General features: G+C 42.1%; 1 pseudogene; it reads right to left on the reverse strand.

Annotated features, from left to right (window-relative positions):
• Nucleotides 1-1109: 1109 nt before the first annotated feature.
• Nucleotides 1110-1220, reverse strand: LOC118543107 (U6 spliceosomal RNA; annotated as a pseudogene).
• Between the last annotated feature and the right edge of the window lie 12193 nt (nucleotides 1221-13413).

The raw sequence follows: 13413 nt of genomic DNA on the forward strand, positions 1-13413 counted from the left end.
TGTAGAAAATATTGAAAAGGAAAAATAAAAAAATCAAGCACCATCCTATTTCACAGAGGTAACCTTTGCCAATGGTTCATTGTACTTCCTTCAGTCTTTTTTCCATTCATAAATATGTGCGTCATCCATATCTATATTTGCATCCGTATATGTAACTTTTCCTCTCTTTCTTTTGAGTGATAACAGCCAGCATTTACTGACACTGTGCTAAGTGCTTGGGAAGATCCATTGTAATAAGCCCCACTCGTTGCCACTAAGCTCCTGGGAACTTAAGAGTCTGGAGACAGAGTTGGAGTCATGGCTAACAAGGCACAGCTGTCATGAGGCTTGACAGTTTGAGATTTAGCCTGGCATCTTCAATATGCAGTGGGGAGAGCAGCCGGTCTGGGTGCTGCCAGAAGGGGTGGGACAGAGCCGAGGACCTGACCCCAGGGCCGCCCCTCCTGGGACCCTCTGACAGCCAACACTGTTCTCCGCTTGATAATAGCAATTCTATTCTGAAAATCCCTCAGAATAGGGCACATCATCCAGAGCTGAAACACACTACTACTTTTAGTGGGGAAGAAATATTTTCATTGCAAGCCTTCAGATTGACCTCCATTCTGTTAAAAAAAAACAAAAACAAATAAAACAGTACAACCACCAAATCCCATTAAAATGTGTGAAATTACTTCATTTGTTAATTTAGCCTGACAAAGCATTGCCCTTCATCAATTACTCTCTATAATGTGTCTGTTTACTTGCTCTCATTAATCCATTATACAGAGCATAATTAAGACTTTGCTCTTGAATTATAGTTATGATACCAAATTTTTTTTTTTTTTAAAGATTTTATTTATCTACCTGACAGAGAGAGACACAGCGAGAGAGGGCACACAAGCAGGGGGGAGTGGGAGAGGGAGAAGCAGGTTTCCCACCGAGCAGGGAGCCCGATGCGGGGCTCGATCCCAGGACTCTGGGATCATGACCTGAGCCGAAGGCAGACGCTCAACCATCTGAGCCACCCAGGCGCCCCTATGATACCAAATTTTTAAACAATTCAGTCTTTAGTGCAAACACATAAAGAAACTCAAACAGAGCAGTAGGGACAAAAGAAATCAATTAAAGCGAAAAATCATACTACACTCTCTGGAGAGGTGACGCATCATCTTTGCGCAAGGGCCATGCTAATCTTCTCTGTATCGTTCCAATCTTAGTATGTGTGCTGCTGAGGCGAGCACTACAGTCTCTGGAGAGGTTGATATCACTGGGCTTAAGGGACAAGATTGTGTCCTTTATAAATGAGCAGACCACCCGGATTCTGAGGGGGAAAATTCAGTGAAATGTGTGCTAACTATACAATTGCCAAAATGGCCCCGTGGTCTCTCTGGACTGTGGCACCCAGCTACCTGCGAGGGGAGCAAAGGGCCAGCGGATCTTGCACAGTGCAAAGGTCCAAGTGGCTGAAGGAGGGCTACTGAGTAAAACTGGGTTGATAAGGTGAATCTAATGTTGCGTCTGCATAATTATACCCATGTTGTACCAGAGGCCCCCAAATGTAATAAAAAATGAGTTACTCTTTCTCTTTTGATGCTGTTACCTCCAAACCTATTCCTCTGTGTGTTCTTCGTCACAATAAATGGCACCGCCTTCCATCCAGTTACTCAAACTAAAAACGTAGGTGTCCTGTTTGTGATAGTTAAGTTCATGTGTCAACTTGACTGGGCTGCAGGATGCAAAATTATCTGGCTAAACATTATTTCTGGGTGTTTCTATGAGGGTGTTTTTCCAGAAGGGATCAGCATTTGAGTTGGTGTTGACTTGAGTAAAGTAGGTGGTTCTCCCTAACGTGGGTGGGCACCATGCCATCCACTGAAAGCCTGGATATTACAAAAAGTGGAGGAAGGTTGAGTCTGTGCTGTGCCTGGGTACTTGAGTGGGACATTGACCTTCTCCTGCCGTCATCACTCCTGGTTCCCAGGCCTTGAGACTCAGACTGGAATCCACACTCCAGCTCTGCAGCTCTCTGGGCTCCCAACCACACACCTGGCTTTTCTGGGCCTCCAGCTTGCAGAAAGCTGATTGTGGGACCTCTCAGCCTCCAAAATCATGTGAACCAGTACCTTCTAATAATTCTCTTTCTCTATCTCACTATACCTATAGGTTCATATGTATCTCATTTGTTCTGTTTTTCTGGAGAACCCGGACTCGTACAGTCTTGATTCTTCCCTTTCCCTAATCTCCTCCATCCCATTTATCAACAGGCCCTGATAATTCTGCCTCCAGAATATATCTTGAATGGATCCCCTCCTCTCTGTCTCTGCTGCCACCTGCCCAATCCAAGCCACCCTCACCTTTCTGAACATCCTGGAGCAGTGCAATAGTCTCCCAGTTGGTCTCTTTGCTTCTTCTTTTATCCCTCTCAAATCTATTCTTCGCAATGCAATGCTGTTGATGAAACGCAAATTAGATCACACCACTCCTCTGTGTAAACCATACCTTAAATTTCCATCAAACTTAGAACAAAATCCAAACTCTCACTGTATCCCCTAGTCACCATGTGATCTGGCCATGGCTAACTGTTCTGCTTTCATCTTCCACCACTCTCTGCCTGGCTCACCACATTTGGGTGGCTATATTAGTTACCTAGTGCTGTGTAACAAATTACCCAAGGCTCACATAAATGACAGCAATCAGCGTTGAATGCCTCACACAGTTCCGGTAGGTCAGGAACTGAGAAATGATGGAGCTGGGTGGCTCTGGTTCAGGGTGTCTCATGAGGCTGCCATCATCTGGAGGCTTGACTGGAGGACCAGCTTCCAAGGTGGCTCATTCACTTTGCTTTCTTCGCAGGAGCCCTTAGGTCCTTGCCATGTGGATCATTCTGTAGTGCTGCTTGAGTGATCCAAGAGAGCACAACAGAATCTGCAATGCCCTTTATGACCTAGGCTTAGAAGGCACATTCCTTCAGTTTTGCAACATTTTATTGGTTACGTAGACCAGCCCAATTCAATGTGGGGAGCTACATAAGGGTACGAGTATCAGGAGGTGAGACTCACCTGGACCCATCTTGGGGTCTTGTTAGCCCCCAGCACTCCTCTCACACACCAGACTCTTCACACACCATGACACTGTGGTTGCTGGTCACTCTATTCTCCTTCCTCCACGCTTTCCTAAGCCTGACTTTTCCCTCAACATCTACATTAGAGTTTAAGTATCTCTTTCTTGGAGAACTCTTCCCCAAAAACCACATCTTGAGGAGATACTCTACACGTCCCCCACCCCTAGTGTTTAGTTCATAGCACCCATGGTAATCTGTAATGGTATTCTTTATGCACTCATGTGTTTAGGGATTTATTGTCTCCTTCCTTACCCACTGAATGTAAACTTCAGGAATAGCTGGGGTCTATTGTGACCCCAGATCCTAGCACAGTATCTGGCAAATATGAAGAACTCAATAAATATCTGCTGAATGAATGATTTTTAAAAATTAAGGCTATGGTAGGATGGTTATTTTTCTCTCCTTCGTTTGATCAAAAGTTTTCTCTTGCAATTAGGATGGGGTCTGGGGATAGGGTGGGAGCAAAGGAAGGAAACTAGGAGGTCCTGGCTGGAAGGAGATTGAGGGCTGGGCTGAGAGAAGAGGATACCAGAATATGGCTCCCCCTTTCATGCTCACCGCTGGTCCCCACAAAAGCAGGACTCAGAGACAGCTGCCTATTACCACAAGCCCCGCTGGGCAGCACTAATGTTTTATTCTGACTCCAGTAGAAGGGGATCTTCATTGGGATTCCAAAGGAGGTAAGAGACTTTCTAATTCTAGCTTTTGCCAGAAAGTAGAATGAGAAGGTGAGACAAGGTCACATTCATCTTGAGTGGCTGGGAGGTAATAATGGGAGTGACTGGGATGTGTGAAGGGGGAGACCCAAATTCTCCATCCTTTTCCCGTCATTTATCTCTAGAGTATCCCATCTGGGAGCATTCAGAGCCAGGCAGAACAATGTGAGGAAATTTGTAGAATGTTATCGCTGCACTTTGCCAAATAATTGGTAAGCCCTAGGGGGCTGGTCCGGCCTCTGCTTTGACCTGAAGCCTCACTTGGAAGCCGGGGAGGAAAGCTCCTCAGTGGAGCTTGGGAGTCAAGTCCTAAAGCTCCCACACTCTCTGTGCTTGCGGCAGGGGGCCAGGGCCAGGGCTGCTCAGTGGCCAACTCAAATTTGAAAGGTGTCGCTGAGATGTTTCTGTTCAGCCAGGAATCACATGGCTTCCTTAAAGGCCTTGTTTGGGCCCCCAGAGAAGGCTTGTCTCTGTGCATGGTGTTAAAGTATAATTTTCAAAAGGTTAAAAAAGCATGACTCTAAAAACAAAAAAAAAGACTCATGCAAATACGAAAGGAATACATGTCAAAGATTTTATTCAACTCATTAATTAGTTAAAGAACCAGAAATAAGTTGAAACCTGTCCAAAGGGCATTTGAAAAGCTAGGGATATATACATACCTGTGTGTGTGTATAAAAAATATATATGTATAATATATGTATATATGTGTAAATATGTATATATTATATATATTTATGATATAATTATAATTACATGTTATAACAGCATGATATATAATTACAGTTATTATATAATATATAACATGCTATATATAATTATGTTTTATAACATAATATATAATATATAAACATATGTATGCATGTATATATCCCCAGCTTCTCAAATAATAATAATTATATAGAACATCTAATATGTATAATATATTTGATATAGCATAATTATATTGCGCACACATACACACACACACTGCTGGGTTAAAGTCTGGTAGGGCCATACATCGCAATCTATGGGGTGTCTGCTTCCTGGACTTAAATTATTTGCACCTCCACCAGTCAAAATTCTACAAGTTAACCTGTGCCCTTACAGAGTTGTAAAATAGCTCAGGAACTAGAAAATCAAGACCAGCGCCGCATCAAAAGAACACTCAGTAATCTCTTTTATCTATTTCCAGGATTCAGATAATTTTTCTGATAATGGATTCCAGTGGAAGCTCCATTCTCAGGGTGATTTGATGGCAGCTGAAAGGTGCCCCCTACCAAAAGTTTATCGTGCCAGCCAGTCCTTTCTGTGAGTATTTCCAAGTCTGTACTACATGCAAAAATAGTTAACATTGATTAAGCACCTACTCTGTACCAAACACATTGCTAAGTACATTACATGGATAGGCTTATATAATCCTCACAGCAAATCGATTATTCTTATCTTCCTTTTGCAGATGGCAAAATGAAGCTTAGAAAAATTCAGTAATTTGCTCAAGGTCACACAGTCATCTAGGAAATGGTGGATCCAAGATTCGGAGGCACGCAGTCTGATTCTTGAACTCCAAGAAGGTGTCCTAGACACTGAGAGTTATAGAGAGATCGGTTATACACCGTCCCTGCTCAAAATAATCTTGGAAAGGTTAGTTTCCTACCAATGCAAAGCCTCATATTTTACCTACAAAATGAGATATTACTGATGTCTTCACCAAGTTTACTGTGAGGATAAGTGAAATAACGTGGAAGTACAGTGTAGACTCTACATCAGTGGACAGGCTGAGGTTATTACTAAGGAACCTGTTATTATCAGAGTTGTTCTTTGTGCTCTTGGTAGCATGGACATTTCCATGGGGAATATGGAATTTGGGTTTTTGATGAGCCAGGGTCAATGATGAGCTGGTTCTGGTTACCACCAGGACTGGGAAGAGGATGGTACAAAATTTAAATTGGCGCCAAGAAGCTCAGTAATCAAGATATAAAAAATTTTAATACAAGTTTTTTTTTAATCAAAATTAAGGTGAAAAAGTCCATGATGAACAAAATACAAAAAATTTAAATAAAGCCAAGATCAGTATTACTGATTTTTCCTTTTGCCTTGGGCTCCAATATGGCCCAGCTTGGCACAGGCTTCTAGCCTGTTTCCTGAAGGAATTCACCAAAAGGCAATATTGTGGTTGTGTACTCCAGTCTTGTTCTGGGGTGCTTTTATATATGCATATTGGGTTCACTGGATCTTAAGTGCAAGTAGAGCAATTAAAAAAAAAGTCTTTCTATTCTTTGAAAAAAAATGATACACACGGGCAGATATATCATGAGTGTATAGTTCACTGACTTTTCATAGAATGAACCTATCCAAGGAACCAGCACCAGAAAAAGAACATTTCAGCACTGTAGGGAACCCTCTCCTTCTGCTTCTGATCCTTTCTAGCCATAACCTGAGAGCAATTTTCCTTGTGGGAATTCATTCATTGAGTAGTAATTCTGCCTGGTGGAGATAGAGGCATATCTGACCTAGGAGCACAAACTAGATTCATTCTAATCCTTGGTCCATGACACACTTTCATTGTTGGCCCATGTGCAAGGCCCTCTTTTGATTAAGATAGTAATTTATTTTAAATAAGACCACAGTATGGAAAATAGAACACCGACAACAACTGACAGCCACCTGTAGGGGCCTCCTGTCCTCCGCCTCCCTTCATCGGAAGTAACTATTTTGTAGTCCTAGAGGATACATCTGCTGAATTTCTGCTATTAGACAGTAGAGCCCTGGCCATTATAGATTGTCTGAGCATGACTTCAGAGGTCTGTCCTCTCCACTTGGGCTCCCTGAACACCTTGTTCTGCTTTGCCCTTGGGTAGAGAAGGCCAAAGAGTAGGCTGGTTCAGTTGGATAGGCAGTGCTGGGAGCAGCCCAGGGTCAGATCTGCCTGGGGTGGGCCTGGCAACTGGTTAGTGGGAGGGTGGGATTCCAGGATGGCTCTCGTGAGATGTGGGGAGGATTTGTCAAGGGAGCCTGGAGGAGGGGAAGAAAGGGTATCAGCAGGGGATGCTTTAGCAGTTGGAAGTGGGACCTAGTGGGCCACAATTGGAGAGTTCAAGTTTTTTCCAGTGGAAAATGTAAGGGCAGAAGCACCCAGAAGTATGTGTTAGTGAGGAGTTAGCAAGGACAGGACAGGGTGTCCCGAATGCAATATTTGCAATGCAGATCTGGATGCATCATTTCTTTGCATTATGGCAAGATGAGCACGTATTCTGACAGTAGGTTCCAGTCCTTGCTCTATTATTTGTATGCTCTCAGACAAATTACTTCATTTTTTCCCCATACTATTTGCCCCATACAATGTAATAGGATTAAAAAGAAAAAAAATATATAAGGCCCTCAGACATTGGCACACATTAACCATGAAATAAATAATAGATAAATGAATTAAGTAAAATTGATACAAAATTTTTACCCAGAAATTGGTAGCATTTCTATACACTAACAATGAAGTCATAGAAAAAGAAATTAAAAAAACAACACCATTACAACAGTACCAAAAAGAATATAAAACCTAGGAATAAATGTAACCAAACAGGTGAAAGACTTGTACTCTGAAAACTATAAAACACTGATGAAAGAAACTGAAGATGACACAAACAAATGGAAAGATATTCCATGCTCATGGACTGGAAGAATTAATATTGTCAAAATGTCCATACTACCCAAAGTGATCTATAGATTCAATGCCATCCCTATCAAAATACCAACAGCACTTTCCACAAAACTAGAACAAGTAATACTAAAATTTGTATGGGACCACAGAAGACCCCCAAATAGCCTAAGCAATCTTGAGAAGAAGAACAAAACTGGAGGTTGCACAATTCTGGATTTCAAGTTATACTACAAAGCTGTAGTAATCAAAACAGTATGGTACTGGCACAAAAATAATAAATAGATCAACAAAACAGAATAGAGACCCCAGAAATAAACCCACATTTATATGGTCAATTAATCTACAATGAAGAGGCAAGAGTATACAATGGAAAAAATACAGTCTTTTCAATAAATGGTGTTGGGAAAACTGGACAGCTACATGTAAAAAAATGAAATTGGACTGCTTTCCTACGCCATACAAAAAAATAAACTCAAAATGGATTAAACACCCATTTGTGAGACCTGAAACCATAAAAATACTAGAAGAGAACACAGGCAGTAAATTCTCTGACATTGGGCATAGCAGCATTTTTCTAGATATGTCTTCTAAGGCAAAGGAAACAGAAGCAAAAATAAACTATCAGGACTTAATTAAAATAAAAAGCTTTTGCACAGCAAAAGAAACCATCAAGAAAACAAAAGACAACCTACTGAAAGGGGGAAGATAGTTGCAAATGATCTATCTGATAAGGGGTTAATATCCAAAATATATAAAGAACTTATACAACCCAACACCAAAAAAGCCCCCACACAATCTGAATAAAAAATGGCAGAGGACCTGAATAGATATTTTTCCAAAGACATACGATGGCCAGCAGACACATGAAAAGATGCTCAAACATCACTCGGTATCAGGGAAATGCAAATCAAAACCACAAGGAGATATCACCTTACATCTGTCAGAATGGCTAAAATCAAAATCACAAGAAACAATAAGTGTTGGCTAGGATGTGGAGAAAAAAGGACCCTTGTGCACTGTTGGTAGGAATGTAAATTGGTGCAGCCATTGTGGAAAACAGTATGGAGTGTCTCAAAAAAATTAAAAATAAAAATACCATAGGATCCAATAATTCCACTATTGGGTATGGAATGAGTAAGTCATGGGAATAAAAAGCAGAGCATAAGGAATACAGTTAATGATATTATAATAGTGATGTAATGGGACAGATGGTAGCTACATTTGTGGTGAACATAGCATAATATGTAAACTTGTCAAATTACTAAGTTGTGCACCTGAAACTAATGCAACATTGTGTGTCATCTATACTCAAATAAAAAAAAGAAATAAATAATAGGCTTATTATTCATGTTGATGCCATTATTATTAATAGAGAATGGACTCTGAATCTTGTAGCATGGCAAAGAAAATCATCTGTGATCTGGTTCTGCTAATTTCCCTGGTCTTCTCTCCCCCCTCTCTCTGCCTCATATTCTCTGAACTAGTAAGGATTACTTACACCACCTCCCAACCCACACACAGCTAGCAGGACTTGGGTGCTTTTTGCTCATGCTGTTCCTCCAGCCTAGATCACCTTCCAACCTAAAATGATGCAGCTGGTCTTATTTTGCTGGCTTGGTGCACCCACCTGCACCCAGTGGCTCTGAATATTGGCAGCTGATTGCCCATTGCTGTACTCTTTTCCAGAGAATTGCCCTTGATCAGGAAGTCTCCTGGAAGGGAAATGCCTTGAAGGTCATGTCCTGCAGCCAGCAGCCTTTGACTGAATGCTACTGGGTTACAAGAGCCCAGCCTCCTTGCTGCAAGGAGGGACACTTCACTATGTTGAGTTGCTCACAATCCAGAGCTCCCAGTGGGTTCGGGCTGATACCAGACTGATCCACATCTTTGCTCTTCTTCCCTTGTGCTTTCCAGCTTCCTATAATCCTCTACAGTCCTCTTCTAAGGTCACTCCCTCAATAAATCGCTTAGACATGAATCCCCACCTCAGGTTTTCCTTCTAGTTGCTTGGACATGAATCCCCATCTCAGATTTTCCTTCTAGAGAACATGATGTAAGAGACTACTTTTCTCCAAAGTTCAGCTCAGGTGGTATCTCCCCAAGAGAGCCCAGCCAAGATGGTATCAACTACTTCTCTCTGTGCTCTCAAAGCTTCTTGGACATATCTCTATCTTGTTACTCATATGTTATACCAAAATAACCTGGTCATAGGCCTTTTCTCTACCAGCAGACCATGAGAGTACTTCCAGGCCATGACTCCTTCTTTTTTCCACTTTTTGCCCTCTCAACAGGTGATTGTAACATAGTAGGTGTTGGAGATATTCAAATAGAGACCTTATTTGGATTTGGGGATCATGAAAGCTTTTCTGGAAGAAGTAGTATCTAAAAGGCGAATTTTGCCAAAGAACCAGGTACCATCTGGATTAGTCCCCACATTTTCTTATCCCTCCTCTCAGGGGCTGGCTGGTGCTAAGTATTTATTGCAGGAGTAGATTTGCAAAGATGTTTGACAAGTAGGGAGGATGGGGCTTGGCTCTGTCCTCTCTCATGTGGTTGGATATAAACAACCACAGAGATCTGTATTAGTTAGGATTTGAGACAGATGCCTAGGAAAGAAAAGATAGTGGTTAAAACTCAAAAGTTATTTCTTCTTGTAAAAGAAATCTAGCAGTAGGTAGTCCAGGACTAACATGGTTGTGTCATGGTCACCAGAGATCCAGCACCTTTTATCTTTCCAACTACCATCTGCCAATGTGTGACTTTCATACTCAAGGTTGCTTCATGGCCCAGGATGGTTGTTGGTATTTTGGTCATTACATGCGTACTTCTACTTGGAAGAAGGAAAGAAAGCAGAGGTGCACGAGGATATGGGCTCCATCCCAGTCAGCTTCTTCAATGGACCTTTCTGGAAATCCCATACAACACTTTGACCAACGTTTCTTGGACTGAGGCTTAGCCATATAGGAAGATGTCTAAACTAACAATTGCAATCTCTTGCTTCCTGCCTCTGAGGGGAGAATGGACATTTGGAAGGCAACCAGCTGTCTCTTCCATATTGTTTATCCAGGTTCTCTGGAAGGATCTTATTTCAACATTCTGCCTCATGGTTTCACAAGCCATTGAAAGATCCTGGAATATTCTCTATTGCAGTCCAAGTTACACTTCTTAGACTGCCTTTCACAATAAAAACCTTTTGCCTAAACACATGTCTGAATTTTTGATCTTTATAACTTGACCTCTAAAACTTGATCCTAATCAAATAGATTATGTAGATGGAAAGATGTTTGGTAAATTTTAAAAAGACCAAGGAGTCAAACCAGCCAATGTCTTTGCAATGAATAGCTTAATGGCCATGGACAGATTTCACTCCTTGGGCATTTCATTCTTTGATATCTGAGCAAATAATACATCTAGGAAATGGGAAGGAGCATCTGCTGCAGTTCCTAAGGAAGAGGAAGGGACATGAAGGGATGGCAGATCTTTTTGAGATGGTTGAGATGGTGGAAGCAAAGAATGCTGTCCCAGAATTAATAATGACCACTGAGGAACTGAGAAATGACTCCGTTTGCTTCCACTGTTAGTTGTGTGAATTGGCAAACACCAATCAAAGCTGGCATGAATTTTGAGTCTTTCCTCTGCCATCTGGTTCCCACTTGTGTTCCCAGCCCTGGGGCCTCTCCCTCTTTTTATGGGCTCCATACTCAACCAGCCTTCATGACTTTCTGTCCTCTGCATGCACCTGGCTTCTTGCTTCTGTGCTCTTGCTCATGCTATTGTAAGAGCAGGTAAGCCTAGTGGTCTCATTTCCAAAGTCCACATATAATAATGAGGCTTATGAGCATGGCTACTTTAGGCTAGACACTGCATGGCTGCTGTTCGATTGACTTCCCATCATTGACTGGACTTGATCGGAGACCTCAGGTTACCTAAAGTTGCCTTATGACCTTTCAAAGGTCAAGTGGAGCCTGGGCCACTTCCATTTTTTGGGCACCTGGTTTATTAAAAAGAAATGCCCAAAGTTGGTGGGATTAAATGTTTACGTAAGTTTACAATGGGTGGCAATGGCTCTCTGTATTTCTGTGAATAAACTCAGTTGGAGGTAATATAAAAAATGTGAACTTGAGGCCTTTTTGATAGTGACATTTGGGCCAAAGGACCTTTCTGTTCCCCTGTGAGAGGGGACCTTGCCTTGACAATGGCTTGTCTCTGTGTGACTTGGGTTCTGTGAATCACTCCTTCTGAGTTATTTCATTCAGCATGGTACTTTTGGGAGCAGGTCAAAACTTCTTATTGTATGCCTGTGACCCAGCCTTTCCTCCACTGTCAGGCTAGACTTCTGTCAGCCATCTTATATAGTCCTCACGATCCCCATCTTTTAAAACATGAATTATGGGGTAACATCCCTTGAGTACTTTCTATGCCAAGAATTTTTTCATGAATTACCTCATTTAATCCTTTCATCTATCCCTAAGAAGTAAATATTATTGGCCCCAATTCACAGACGAGAGAAGCTGAGGCTCAGAAGCATAAGTAAACTTGTTGATGGGTGGTGGTGGAGCCTGAGCTGGAACCCTGGCATCCTGGCTCTAGCACCCATGTTTTTCACCACCTCACCTTCCTCCCTCATTTCTGAGATAAACCTACTCTGAGGAGCCAATCCCTCCATCCCTAACTCAACTGCCATCTTCTTTACAGGGTCTTTTTGGGTTACCTCAGCTGGAAGTTCATTCCCCTCTTAACTCATGGTCCTGAGCACTTTCTCTAAACTCTCTTATAACTCTTACCACATTTTTCCATTTCCTAGAGTGATTTGTGTATATTTCAGAAAATAGGGCCCTTGTCTAATAGAACCTCTTTTTCCAAAGCACAATGCCTTGCTTATAGAAAGGACTCAGTGTGTTTCTGTTGAATGAAGGGAATTTGCTTGTTGCCCTCAGGGGCCAAGCCTTCAGCTACTCTGTCTGTGCCTTGCTCGGTGTGGTGTAGAGAGAAAGCCACATGGTCAACACATCCTGCTGACTGACTGACCAAAACTGAGGTGCCTCCTGAGGATGGTTTTCTGGGTTTTTCTGTCTTTCATGTGTACGAGGCCCTGTTTTTTTTTGGTATTAAATTTCTAAATACAGAAGCTAAGAATTTTTCCTTTCGTAAGGTAGGAAATACCTGATGGAAGGAAAATAGAATCTTGCCAAACCTTAAGAAAGTTCTCAACAAAGCTCCCATCAGGAGCCCCAGGAGCCTGTCAAAGCCTTGGGTTGAAACTCTGTCCAAAGAGGTCTTTCTATGGGGTCTCAGTGGGTCAAAATCCCATTCTGTGTGTGTGGGTGTATTTTTTTTTTAAATAAGGAAAGCTAATGTATCTCTGATGAAGAGACTGCAAGTTAACATCTATTTAACAGGCCACCCCAGGAGTGGTTCCTTTCAACAGCAAAGGGTTACATGGGGACATGGCAGAGACAAGCTGAGGAACTAGGCTTTTGGGGCTGGTTCTAAATAAGATGGAGATATAAGTGCCACCAGATTGACACATCTGGCCTTCTCCTTTCAGATCCCTCGACCAGTTTTGGCCCTTCCTCACCTAGCCTACTGCCAATTGTCTCCTCATTGGCCCCTGTCTTCAGAACACCATGCCGAGGTACCAGACTCTTCCCTCCTGTCAGGATTTTTCTAACCCTCTTCCCTCCCTGTAGAAATGTGGACATCCTGTCCATGTTTCCTCAGGGCCGGCTCTTGGAGTCTAGCTAATCTGTTAATGTGATAATGGGAATGCATGCCTTTCTTCCTACCCTAGATAACATACTTGCATTTTATTTTTACTCAGACACAGACCAGGAGGGAGGTTGTCGGAGCAGGGCCAATGCTATCAGATAGCATCAAAGTTACTGCAGTTCAGCTTTCTTGTTATTGTTTTTGTTTTAAAAGGCAAAGAACAAGCCAACCAACAAACAAAACAGAAGCTG

Source organism: Halichoerus grypus, chromosome 6 (genome assembly GCF_964656455.1).
Source record: "Halichoerus grypus chromosome 6, mHalGry1.hap1.1, whole genome shotgun sequence".
NCBI classification, from domain to species: domain Eukaryota; kingdom Metazoa; phylum Chordata; class Mammalia; order Carnivora; family Phocidae; genus Halichoerus; species Halichoerus grypus.